Source organism: Dasypus novemcinctus, chromosome 16 (assembly GCF_030445035.2).
Source record: "Dasypus novemcinctus isolate mDasNov1 chromosome 16, mDasNov1.1.hap2, whole genome shotgun sequence".
In the NCBI taxonomy this organism is placed as follows: Eukaryota; Metazoa; Chordata; class Mammalia; order Cingulata; family Dasypodidae; genus Dasypus; species Dasypus novemcinctus.
In genome coordinates this window covers 90,809,280-90,822,782 of record NC_080688.1, presented here as the reverse complement: position 1 = coordinate 90,822,782, position 13,503 = coordinate 90,809,280, and the positions used below count along the sequence as shown (strand labels likewise).

The window sequence follows — 13,503 nt, the reverse complement described above, 5'->3', positions numbered from 1 at the left end:
GAGGCCGAGGGCAGCCTCCCCTGTGATGCAGACCCTGAATTCCTGAGCTGCTCCCCAGAGCGCCTTGTGGAAGTGCCCACGGGGCTCAGGGACTCCTAATTTAGGCTCCTTAAGGAGCCACGCAGGGCTACTCACTTTCAAGAATGTTCTTGAAAGAGACTCTTCCTCCACTATCATTTCTAGGAGAGATGGGAAGATATTAATTTTCCGTTCTTGGTGACATGACTTTTCACTTAACATTGAATGGAGGTGACATGATGGATATTTTGCAATTATAAGACATTTTGATGGCTATGATTTTAAATCCAATAGAAAAATGATAAGCTACTTACTCCAGGAGAAAGTGAGAATGATATTTATTTTCCAGTAGTATAACCTAAAGAAACAAAAAGAACCCCATGGGATTTGCTGACAAAGCCATGGCCCCACATCCCACGTAACCACTCCTGTAGAGTTAACAGTTGCTGTTCGTATTGACACAAGCTAGTGAAACTTGAATGATTCCCAAATCCCAGAGTCTCTTGGCCTGAGATGAAATAGATAAATATAAATCATCTTTGGCCACATGACCCAAGGGGAAAGCCCTTTCATTTCACAGATTTCTATAAACACGTTGCTTATCAAAAGAGTTGCGCTCCTGTTGGGCTTTAGACAAAAGCCCTCGGGGTAGCTGAGAGAATCAAGTGAAGCTGAATTTAATGTTCCCGTTACAGGGCTTGCAATTTTTATTCATGTAAGAAAAATGCCTTTGCTAAAAGACAGTTCACGGCAATAACAACAATTTGGAGAAAACTCTGAATTTAAAGCTGGTTTTAAAAAGACGAGTTTCCACAGGCAAGTGCGGCAGCATGTGGAAGAACCCCTGAGAGGCCAGTTTAAAGTCTGTGAAGGTGAGCTGGCTTCGAGTTCTGAAGTCAGCCAGCGGAGGGGCATCTCGAGGATGCATGGCCCTGGTGGTCCGACGAAAACCTGCCGAGCGCCAGGCGGGGGGCTCTGTTGTACTGGGAAGCAATGGGGGAAATGGGGCGAGCAGCAGGGGCCACTGGGCACAGGAAGCAGGGGCCGGAGGAGGCAGCCAAGCAGCTGGAGGACAGCGGAGGCAGGGACTCGCAGACGAGGGACAAGGCGGGATTCTAAAGCACACACTGCTGGTGAGTGCGCTTTCGGGTTTAGAGAGGCCGTGGTGAAAACACACCCACAGTGCCTGTGGTCGTGCGAGACGGCAGGCACCCCAGGAAATCCCGTTCTAGAGCTGGTCCGTTCCTGCGGGCGTGACCTGCTGGGGGTGGGACCTTTGGATTAGGCTGCCTCAGGGTAGGTCTCACTCCTCTTACTGGATCCTTTGTAAGAGAATGAAGTTCAGGTGGAGAGAGCCGCAGGGGCAGGAGGCTGAAGGCGAGGCAGCCGGAGAAGAAGGGCGAGCCCTGCAGAGCCGCCGTGCGCCTCGCCGCGTGACGGAGGAGCCCAGGATCCCCGGCAGCGGGTGTGGGGAAGAAAGCATCGCCTGATGATGCCTTGCTTCGGTTGCTTTTCTCAGCATCAGACCTGTAGCTTGGCCGGCAAAACCCCCCTGAAGAGGCCGACTCATTGCTGGTATGTTCCTTTTGGCAGTCTAGCAGCCTAAAGCCGTGGCTCTGATGCCGAGCCATAGTTCTTCATAGAACTAGAATAATGGAAGCAAGGCACAAGGAAAGGAAGGAAAAAGTGAGTTGTTTTGTTTTTGTATTGATATAAGGGTACTTCTCAAAGGAAGATTTGCATAAGAAACCACTTCTTAGCACACTTGAGGAGCTGGTTCTCCAGCAAGAACGTATCTGCTGGGAATCCTCACCAAGACAATGGTATAAATCCAAGACGCATATTTTTGACAATTAAAATAATTTTAAAAAAGATATCTGTGCTATGCTTTAGCTTTCTGTTGAACAGCTAGCTGAGGGAGGGGTCATCCCTGCCAGTGAAACCAAATGGTGATTCCACCTAGTTAGAAAAAAAAAAGTTAGAAAGAATACTTTTCATTGCCCTCAAATGGAAGCGGTGGACCTGGGAGATAGAGTGGCTTGGCTGTAGAGACAAATAGGATGCAGTAATAGTTTTGTAAAAGTGACTAGAAAGTTGAGAGTTTGGAATAGAAATGTAATTTCAAACCATGGCAAGGAAAAATGTGCAACTCTCAGTGGCATTTTATTTAGAGGACAAGAAAAGGTTGCAACTAATATAGCAACAGCAAAAAAAAAAAAAAAAAAAATCAGCCCAAGAAATCATCTGAATATAATCTACAACTAAGAAATGTTTCTGGTGTAGGAGAATAAATGGCATTGACTGCAATAAAAAAGGAATTGTATATAATCTTGGAGAGTAGAAAGGCTATCTTTCAGGAAACGACTCCAGATCATGATTTACGGGTTCAAGAAAGGAACAGGTCTCCCCTTTCACAGGATTTTAAGGCATTTCACGACTGTCTGAGACTCTCCTTACACTGTTGGAACTGCTAGGCTTCAGCAGCAGCTGGGTGAAAGTGACAATGAACGTCAGAGACACAAGGGACATTAACAAAGGTGTATTTTAGAAGGAACAAAGGAAAAGAGCAAAACCTGTCCCCTCCAACACTCTGTTGAAATTAATCTCAGGGCCTCCCACACCCTCCCCACCACTGAATCCAAGGGCCCTTCGCGGCTGACGCCCTCCCTGGCGTCTGAGGGGCCTTAATGCTGTTGGATCCAAAATGGCGTCTCCCAAGGTGCTGCCTCCACCCCGCACTCTCCTGGGAGGTCTGAATCCCTTTAGAGATGTCCTTGGGGTTTCCACTTTCTCTCTCCACACCTCTCTAGAGATCTACGCTTCTAGTTCTAACCTCTCTTCTGAGATTCAGACCCAAGTCTACAATCCCTCATCATCCCATGTTTCCCGAGGAAGTGCGAAGCGCAGGAAGGCTGATTTGGAGGGTAAGGAGAGGTTAGTCAGCAAAGAGGCATGAGGAGGGTGGAAGGACAATGCCTGAAGACATGGCCATGGGGGTGCAGTGCCACACGTGGGGAGGCTGCCTGGGCTCAGTGTGGGGGCCATGGGGGTGCAGTGCCACACGTGGGGAGGGTGCCTGGGCTCAGTGTGGGGGCCATGGGGGTGCAGTGCCACACGTGGGGAGGGTGCCTGGGGCTCAGTGGGGGGGCGATGGGGGTGCAGTGCCACACGAGGGGAGGGTGCCTGGGCTCAGTGGGGGGGCGATGGGGGTTCAGTGACACTCGTGGGGAGGGTGCCTGGGCTCAGTGGGGGGGCCATGGGGGTGCAGTGCCACACGTGGGGAGGGTGCCTGGGCTCAGTGGGGGGGTGATGGGGGTGCAGTGCCACACGTGGGGAGGGTGCCTGGGCTCAGTGTGGGGGCCATGGGGGTGCAGTGCCACTCGTGGGGAGGGTGCCTGGGCTCAGTGTGGGGGCCATGGGGGTGCAGTGCCACACGAGGGGAGGGTGCCTGGGCTCAGTGGGGGGGTGATGGGGGTGCAGTGCCACACGTGGGGAGGGTGCCTGGGCTCAGTGGGGGGGCCATGGGGGTGCAGTGCCACACGTGGGGAGGGTGCCTGGGCTCGGTGTGGGGGCCATGGGGGTGCAGTGCCACACGAGGGGAGGGTGCCTGGGCTCAGTGTGGGGGCCATGGGGGTGCAGTGCCACATGAGGGGAGGGTGCCTGGGCTCAGTGTGGGGGCCATGGCGGTGCAGTGCCACACGTGGGGAGGGTGCCTGGGCTCAGTGGGGGGGTGATGGGGGTGCAGTGCCACACATGGGGAGGGTGCTTGGGCTCAGTGTGGGGGCCATGGGGGTGCAGTGCCACTTGTGGGGAGGGTGCCTGGGCTCAGTGGGGTGGCGATGGGAGTTCAGTGACACTCGTGGGGAGGGTGCCTGGGGCTCAGTGGGGGGGCGATGGGGGTGCAGTGCCACTCGTGGGGAGGGTGCCTGGGGCTCAGTGGGGGAGCGATGGGGGTGCAGTGCCACTCGTGGGGAGGGTGCCTGGGGCTCAGTGGGGGGGCGATGGGGGTTCAGCTACACTCGTGGGGAGGGTGCCTGGGCTCAGTGTGGGGCCATGAGGGTGCAGTGCCACACGTGGGGAGGGTGCCTGGGCTCAGTGTGGGGCCATGAGGGTGCAGTGCCACACGTGGGGAGGGTGCCTGGGCTCAGTGTGGGGGCCATGGCGGTGCAGTGCCACACGAGGGGAGGGTGCCTGGGCTTGGTCAGAAAGGGCTCTGCATGCAGTTGTAAGGAACTGGACTTTTGCCATGAAGGGTATAGGAAATTGTTCAAGGGTTTTAATGAAAGGATGTGTTCAGGTTTGCCTTTTAGAAGGAAGACTTTGGAAGCAGAGTGGGCAGGAAGGGACTCATCCTGGAAACTGAGGAACAGCCAGAAGTCCACTACAGGGATCCCAGTGAGAAGTGCTGAAGAGGTCTAACAGAGAAGACACCTTGAGCTGTGCTGAGGAGAGGTCGCTGGCAGTGCAGGTCTAATAGAGGAGACACCTTAGGGCTGTGCTGAGGAGAGTTCGCTGGCAGTGCAGGTCTAATAGAGGAGACACCTTAGGGCCGTGTTGAGGAGAGTTCGCTGGCAGTGCAGGTCTAACCAAGGAGACAACTTGGTGTTGAGGAGAATCCCCTGGCAGAGATTTATAGTTACTTGGGCTGGGAGGGCCAAGGGAGAAGGTTGGATCCTGGGTGACTTTTAGAATTCTGACTAGGGACATGGAGGAGATGGCAACACTGCCCATTAAAGAAAGGAAAACCCCATGGAAATAGACTTTGAGGTGAAAGATGATAAAAATTCAGATCATTATAACAACAGCTATTTTTTTTTTGGTGTGCCATAGTGTGATAAGACCATGATTGTCTTAGTTTCCTAGGGCTGCCAGAAAAAAGTACCACCACCAAGGTGTGGCAGGGCTGTACGCCCTGTGGAGCCCGTGGCTTCCCCTCCATGCCTCCTCCCTGGCTTCTGGCAGTCTGCTGGCAACCCAAGGCCTCCTCCACTTGGGTTCTCCTTTGGGCACTGCCGAATGTCCCCTTTTTTGAAGGACACCATATTCCGTTTGGGCCCACCTGACTCCAGTCTGGCTTCATCTTAGCTAATAACATCTTCAAAGAGCCTCTTTCCAAATAGGATCTCATCCATGGGACGAGGGCTTAGGGCTTGAACTTAGCTTTTGTGGAGAAACAATTCGATCCATAACCCTGATGGAACAGAATCTTGTCTTTCGACCAAAAATTCTCCTCAAATCGGTATGAGCATAATGAGTCTCCTCACTCTCATACACAGACTTGCACACACGCTTACACACACACACCAGAACACCAGAGTTCTCTTGCTTCAGAAGAAACAAGAATCAACTTCAGAAACAAGAATCAACTTCGGTGATAGTTTCAATGACAGGTCCTTGAGAAAAGTAGATTAAAAAAATGTATCTTCCATACACCATCTGGGATGCCCACGCACTTCCTGGGATGTGGAGATGCTGTGTGGCATTGGCATTTTGCGGGGGTAAGTAATTTTGTAGGTCTGCTGTTTACATCAGTGATTTCACTGTCCCAGTCCCAGTGAACTTGGGGTACCGAATGTCTAACTGAACTCACTGTTCTTCAGAGGTCTGACATCAGATCAGCCCTTTCTGGAAGGAGAATCTTCAAAGAGGGAGTTCTGTTGAAATAATCTTCCAGTTGGTTGAATTTCTGATATTTTGGTAAACTTCCAGAACACATTTTGTTTCCCACCAACTTATGCACAGGATTTCCTCCCAATTCTGTATTTTAACAAGGTTCCAGTTGACGTATTGGAGTGGGATTAGTCTTCTTGGTAGTTAACAAGCAGTTTCGAGGCAAAGTGCATCCCTGATGGGTAGCCTCTGGGCGTGCCTCAGTTTGTGGATGCCCCTGTCCCCTCAGAAGCTGTGGCATCCAGACCCCCACGAGGCCTCGCCCAGGGTGGAGCAGCTCACGCCAGCCATGATGTCCTTCCCATTTGGCGACGGCCATTGTCCTCCCTCGCGCGCGGGTGGCCGTGGGTTTGCCGTCCTCACCGCCGCACGGCTGGTGCGTCTTCGACTCCACAGTCTTTTCATCTATGCCACTTTCTAATTCACATCTTCTCGATCCAGATGAATTTCGATTCTGAGATCTGGATTTTGCATCATGCTATATTGCATTTCATTTTGTTAGACTTGGTGCCTTTTCCCAGACTGTGGTGTATAAAAATAAATAGAAATAAATCACAGCAGTACGCGCTCACGTCTCCACACCCGAACACGCACAAGCCTGCGTATGTGCGAAGGCACGCACGCGTGTGGGCGTCAGAGCAGGTTTCACCCAGGGCAGGGCTTTAGGAGAAGGGCCATGAGCCGGCCTGCTCTGGGTGAGTGACAGCTGGGAGGTCCCCAATCTGAGCCTCGTGCAGGGGGAGAAGAGCTTCTGGGAATGCCACCTGCGGCCTGGGCAAGCATGGCCCCACCCCCTCAATCACCCAGAGCAGCCTCCTTTCTGAACAAAATCTCCCTCCAGGGCCTGCTTCATCGATCGCACCCTGGTTTCCAGCATTAGGGCTTTTCCACTTCGTATCTTGTGAGACTGGCACCTTTCCAGTGGGTTCTCAGGCTCCATCCCCATCCGTGCACTCTGACTTTGTTTCCTTGGGTCGGTCACCATGGGACTGATGGCCCTCTGGGGGCGGTTTAAAGGGAGTTATAGCATCGGAGTGGGTTGCCCTGGGATTGAGGGCTGCAGAGCGCTCATTCCCCTTATTGCATGAGCCCCTGACCTCTCATTTTGGGATGGACACCCCAGCTACTGGTTATGCACTAGGAACGAGTAATGCCTGATTGGATGAGAAATAGCTTGGGGTTCAGAAACCTGAAAAGCACAGCGGAAGCCCTTAGGTTGGGCTTCCTTCCCATCTGACTTGGGATGAATAATTTGGTTTATCTGAACTTCAGTTTTCTTGTGCAAAATGGAATTAATGGGACTGTCCTTAGAAGGTTTCTGATAAGACTAGATGAATTAATATCTCTGAAAATGCTTAGTTAACTGCTGCTTTATAAATAGAGTACAAATAAAACATGTAGTAGATTGCTTGCATTTGTGCAAAAAACACTCCTCTGCGTTTTTTCATTTAATCCTCATGTTTTAATTTCCTAGGTTGCTTAAAGCAGATATCGTGAAATGGGCTGGCTTAACAATGGGAATTTATGAGCTTACAGTTTTGAGGCTGAGAAAAATGTACGGATCAAGGCATCCTCAAAGACCGCTGCCTGCGATCCTGGATTCCTCCTCTGCTGCATGGAGGGGCATCTGCTGCGTCTGCTGGTCTCACCTTCTCTTCCGGGTTCTGTTGCTTTCAGCTTCTTGCTTCCACGGCCTCTTTCTGTCTCTGTCTCTCTGTCTCTCTCTCCATTCTGTTTATGAAGGACTCCAGGAAGAGAACCAAGAACCATCCTGATTGAGGGGCCACACCTTAACTGAAGTGACCTCATCAAAAGATTTTACCCGTTAAAGGGTTCATGCCCACAGGAATGGGCTAACTTTAAGAACCTGACCTTCTGGGGTGCATACAGCTTCAAACCACCACACCTCATAAACCTTTCTTTATACCTGAGCAAACGGAGGCTCCGAGACAAAGCTCCCTGCCCGTGGTTATGGAGCTATGGAGGGGGAACAGCTGGGTTCTCTGTTCTTTCAGTTTCTAGACCAGTGCTCTCACTACCAGTGCGTTCCGTTTCTTCTTCATGCAAACCAAAGGCTCATTTAACTGGCTTCCACTACTTAATCAAGAATTCTATGTACTTTTCTCCCTTGGAATTGGAAATGCAGACACTTAATTATATCCTTCGATTGCTTGAAATTACAGGCCTTTAGAATTACTGGCACATGTTTCTGAGGAAATCATATTCTAAGCCCTGAAATAATCATCTCCATTTCTTCTCTTACTCAAGGCGGATGCAGGGAATATGGTAACAACACGTCATGAACTCACAGAATTTCCTAGGATGACTTGCAAGTTTTGAAAATAGCTCTATGGGGAAAGAAGGGGCAGACTGTTACATCACATGTTGCCCTCCAGCTATGAGGATTTTACCTGATGCCACCCCAAATCACTGGAAACAATTTGGGGAGAACTTACCTTTGGCTGCTTGGTGATAGTGATCGCCTTAGCCCCCTGAAGATGACCACGTAGGTGGGGTATCAGGCAGAGCTCACACAGTGAATGGAGTGACAGATGCAGGCTTGAGAAATTCTTCAGGGAAAATTTTTTGAATGGACTTCCGTTTGAGAAAACTTGCAATTCTGTTTCCCTGGTAAATACTTGCCAAGTCAAGAGCAAAGCATTAGTGTTGCGATGTGCAAGATGATTATGATGAAAGTAGATGGAGAAAAGCATCCTAGAGAGAAGGCCAGAGACCCAAATGAGCGGACATGCTGAATGTGCCGGCAGGCCTGGGGCAGGTGTGATGGGAGGGAAGCCTGGGGCGATGGTGTGAGCCTCCTGGAGGCTTGTTCATTGCTCTATTCCAGTATCCAGCCCACAAGGTAAATTCTGAATAGAGAATAATGAGTGAATGCCTAAGATGCACTCACTCACCTTTACCATATCCCTTCTTCTTAAGACTGCTCTTTCCTAGGGCAACTCCTTTTATTTTAGAACAGGTGCTATATTTTCTTGTTTCACTTTTTTTTTCTATAATTTTGTGACTGCTGGCAATTGGGAATAAATATGTCATGGGGAAATGCAAAAAAGTTGATAAGGTAAGGAAAGACTAAAGGAAGATCGAGCAAAGGAATCTTCGTGAGTAGAACAAGTGGGCTGGGGCTGGGCTGTGGAGCAGGCTGCACCCCAGCGCGTGGAAATCCCCTCTGCCAGGCTTGCTCTCCCACCAGCCCGGGGTCCCCGTCCACGTGGCCTCCCAGGTGGTCCCCAGTCCATTCCCAATAGGCACGACCCGGTCCTCCTTGTCATTTGGATCATGTGGTTCTGGAAGGAATGCAGGGAACCAGTGCTGATTTTATTTAGAAAAGGGAAGGAAATAAGCATCTCCTGTTGTAGCTGCAGCGTGCCAGCGATGAGAGCCCTCCATTACAGAGGAGAGGCCACTGTCTGCCTCACGGACAAGCACCCTTTTCTTGTGAAAGGCAGACTTGAATGACATCCGATCAATACCGATTTCACATGTAGGCCCAGGAATTGTTCACTGTCACCGGTGAGCCACTCTCTGCTATCAGTGTGGCCCACGTGTGAGGCCAGAGGGTCCAGTGTTTCCCACTCAGCATGTGCAGGGCACTGAACTAACGTCTCTGTCAACATGAGAAAATACTACGGTTGCACCAACTAAAAGGAATTCTTTCTACACAGATATGTTAGCTTTAGATTTCCAGTGGGAACCCCCTGTGCACGCAGGAGGCAGAGGCTAAAATAACTGGAGGTGGCACATGGGCAGGAGCTGAGGGGAGTGAGTGCGGATGGCCCCTGCTGAACAGCGCATGTCTGCAGGGCCTCTCCCTGGAGGCCGCTCGCGGGAGGGGGCTCCGGGTGCCACACGGAATGGATTGGAGCTTGAAGAGAGGAGTATGTGATATTTAAGGGGAAATTTGACCAGCAAATACTTCTGCCTGGAATTTTTGCAAAGTTCTGCGACTAAACATAACTTTGGATTTTCTGAATTTTGAGATAAGTAGTCACTATCCCAGGCATGACATGAATTGATTTTTCTTTTTCTTTTTTTAGGCATGGGGATAGAAAATAGCTTTTTCTCTGGAACTGGCATTGGTGAGAGCTCCAGGTTATGGATTAGTTAGTGGGCAGAAGTGGGAGTTCTGAGGGAGTTCAGATAGCAGGTGATACTCGAGCCTGGGGCAGCAGGGAGTGGCAACACCTGTCTGGTTCCAGGCCAGGCCAGGCCTTGGAGAGGGCCTTGGGAAGCCTGGAATTCGGCTCTCAGGGGGAGGTTTTCACTCTACCTGGTAATGGTCAGTTTCAAAAAGACTGTCAGGGGAAGCAGATGGGGCTCAAGTGATGGAGCATCCACCTACCATATGGGAGGGCCCTGGTTTGATCCCTAGGGCCTCCTGGTGTAAAAGAAGAGAAAGCGTGCCCGTGTGGTAAGCCAGTGCCCACGTGAGTGCCCACGTGGTGAGCCAGTGCCCGTGCGAGTGCCTGCATGGTGAGCAACGCCTGCACAAGTGAGTCACGCAGCAAGATGATGACGCATCAAAAGAGAGACAAGGGGAGAGTCATGGTGAAGCGCAGCAGAAACCAGGACATGAGGTGGCACAATTGACAGGGAACCTTTCTCCACATCAGAGGCCCGAGGATCATATTCTGGTGAATCCTAGAGGAGCGAAAATGAGAAGAGAAGACAACACAGACAGAAAAAACAGCAGGGCAGGAAGGGGGAAAATAAATAAATCCTAAAAAAAAAAAGACTGTCAGGTCCAACCTTATGAAAATACTTTTTGGTTTGCCAAAAGCAGTCATTTATCAGCAATTACATGTACTTTACCCCCGCTGCCCTCTCCCACCCCAGTCAGGAATTGCAGTTAACATACATAACATACGCGCGGGAAGAGGAGCTTGGGAATGGAGGGCCGCCACGGAAGAGGTGCTGGTGGTGGTTGAACTTCCGGGCTCGGCTATCCACAGCTGCCTTCCCTCCAGCCCTCCCAGAGCAGCTGTCCTCAGGCTTTTCTTAAAAGGGTGCAGGACAGTTGCTCAAACCCTAGAAAATAACTCCTCTGAAGAGCAGTTATGCAAAGACTCCAAACTCTACCCTACCTTATTATGTCTACCATTCACTTCCAATCAAAATTCCCATTTCTTTCCAAATTCTCACTTATAATTTAGTTTGTCTAAAAGTAATACTGTTACTTAAAGAATTAGACATGCACACTTGGGGTGGGGCTGAATGGCTATCTTAATTTTTGACCTCTTTCTGTCTCAATTTCCTCATCTCTGAACTTCACTCTCCTTCCTTGGGAGCAATTTCTGAAGAAAGGGTCTTGGTCAACTTGACCTCTTGCCTATTCCAGTGCCTAAAGCTAAAAAATAGGCCTAAAACCAAACATGCAGTAGAACGTGAATCTTTATTGACCGTAGACACGTTGAGGGTCTACGCTGTCTCCGTAAAGAGGGAAGCTCAGCTCACAGAACTGGCGCTCCCGCCCGAGGCTCGGTGTTGGTATGTGGCTGCTTGGGGGTCTGCATCCTCGTTCTAGAATACCAGGGCCAGCATTCCTCCCGCCACACCCAGACATGCCACCCACGGAAGGTGCCCGGCGTGGTGCCATGGCCCGAAAGGGGTGGGAGTCTGCATTCCAGGCCTGGGTCCTTCCCGGGTCCTGGGGCTTGGGGTTTCACCCTTTCTGAGCCTCGGTTTCCCCAGGTGGGTTGGAAATTCTGCAAATGGACTAAAACCACACATTTTAAGAAAGCAGCACTGGTGCCACAGTGACCTGTAACTAAAGATGGACCAAGTGACTTACTGTATGAACTCCCGGGTTGGTGACAGCAGCCGTCATAAGCACGTGTGGGTTTCTGTCCTCTTCTCCACCGTCTCTTGGCGCCCTCCCTGCTCTCACCATGCACCAACGTGAACTGAGCTTGAAGACATTTGGGATGAGGCCTTTGCATATGAAATTAAATGTCAACCTGCTGGAATTGCCTCCACATTTCCCTGGGAAACCTAGGTTGGCATTTAATTTCTGATTAATATTATACTCTCTGAAACTTCTGAAACCCAATATGCTTTTGTTGAAAACAATTTTTTTCAAAAAAATCTGGAAAGCTCACACCACAGAACAACTTATTACACAGTCTGAGTTCTGTCCACTCCTGAAGCGTGCGTGAGATGCTGCGTGAAGAGTGAGACATTCTTTCACATACGAACTTGGCTTGGTCTAATTTAATTTGTGAAAAGTGCTCAAGATCCTACTTTTTTATGTATTAGGAAGCTCAGTGTAATTTGCTTTGGGTGAAGCTTTCCTGAAGTTTGAGGTGCTTTCCTCTAATCCACGTGCTGGGGAAATTTCCATATTCTAAACCGTTTGGCTCTGGGCTGATGATTTCAGGATAGAGGATGCATCTTTTCTGGGAGAGCTCACAGTCCTTCACAGCCTAATTTCAGGGGGAAGATCTATAGAGAATGAATGGTAAGATAAATGTGTGAGGCATCACATTCATCAGTTGGCATCCACTCCAACTTTAAAAAAATTTTCCTTTGAAACCACTTATTTGCACAGGCTTTCTGGCTTGTAATGACTCTTTGAATTATCAGCAGAAATTTTAGGTCCAGAAGTCTCGGTTTTAAATATGAGCTTTGAATCGTAGCCTCTAATTTCGCTGGCTTTAGTGCATGGAGATGGATTTTCTCCTTTATCCCCCTTGCTGCTTTGAAGACATTGTTGCAAAGAAGAGTTTCCTGCGTGCCTTGGCTAGGTGACACTTTAAGACAACTGTCCCCAAGGCCCTTCCCTAACATATTTCTAGAACACTCTTTTCTAGCCAAGGGGACATGAAGGTCACTGGTCTGCTGCATCCCGGGCTGGGACAAGGCCACCCCGATGAGTAGCCGCGCACAGCAGCTCTGGGCCGCGGCCTCCCCAGGGCCCCGGGAGGGTCTGGGGGCTGCTGCCCCTGAGCCGGTCGGGCATTTCAGGAGACAAATGCTAAGGAGAGGTGCTCAGTGTGCCCCAGGTAGGACGTTTGTCCTCTTGTCAAAACTAGTGTGACGAGGAAGGGGCTTGAGAGATACAGACCATTTGTGATCATTTAGCTCCTATTTTTAAAGTTATGTTTCGTGAAGGGACTCTTCAAAGCCTCTTTGGCAACATTTGGCTTTCCGCAAATGATGGAAGGGCAGGGCCATCAGGCTGTTTTTGCTGTGGCCTGAAGATTTGACCTATTAAATTACTGCTAGATACACAAGCAAACAAACAAGCAAAAACCAGAATAAGACAAACGAAAAAACCTACAACATAGGACCAAGTCTCTTGTGCCATGCTGAATCCTTCTAAATGAGGGAAAATATCCCTGAATCATTGTGTTCAATGATATCATGAGTTTGACCACACTTAAATCTACCAGTTTGGACCAAGTGAGAAAAACAAGGATTCCATGAGGACGGGATATGCTCTGAGCTCCACAGGGGCTTGGAATGGGCTGGGTGCTGAGAATGAAGAGGTCACCTTCTGATTTCACACTCATCATCATCATCATCATCATCACTGATGTCCTCTTCCTCCCTTCCCTCTCTCTCTCGCTCCCTTATTGTTTATTGTAAGTTAATAAATACTTCCTATTAAAAATTTAAAATATATAGTGGTCAACTTGAAACTGGTGATCAGAGTTAAAAAGGCATCTGTGACATCCCGGGGTCCACAGGGTGGAGGAATAGAGGGGGAGAGTGTGGGCTACAATGTGAACCACTGTCCATGTGGTGCAGCAGTGCTCCAGAATGTATTTGCCAGGTGCAGTGAATGTGCCGCAATGA

At 49.9% G+C, this 13,503-nt stretch overlaps 1 long non-coding RNA gene across 1 annotated transcript; it reads right to left on the bottom strand.

The window, feature by feature from the left end:
* Nucleotides 1-339: 339 nt before the first annotated feature.
* On the bottom strand, nt 340-13,264 carry LOC131273710 (uncharacterized). Its single transcript, XR_009180983.2, has 3 exons — nt 11,498-13,264; nt 8,145-10,347; nt 340-1,663 (listed from the first exon to the last, which is right to left on the bottom strand). It is a non-coding gene; the product is annotated as an uncharacterized lncRNA (long non-coding RNA).
* Between the last annotated feature and the right edge of the window lie 239 nt (nt 13,265-13,503).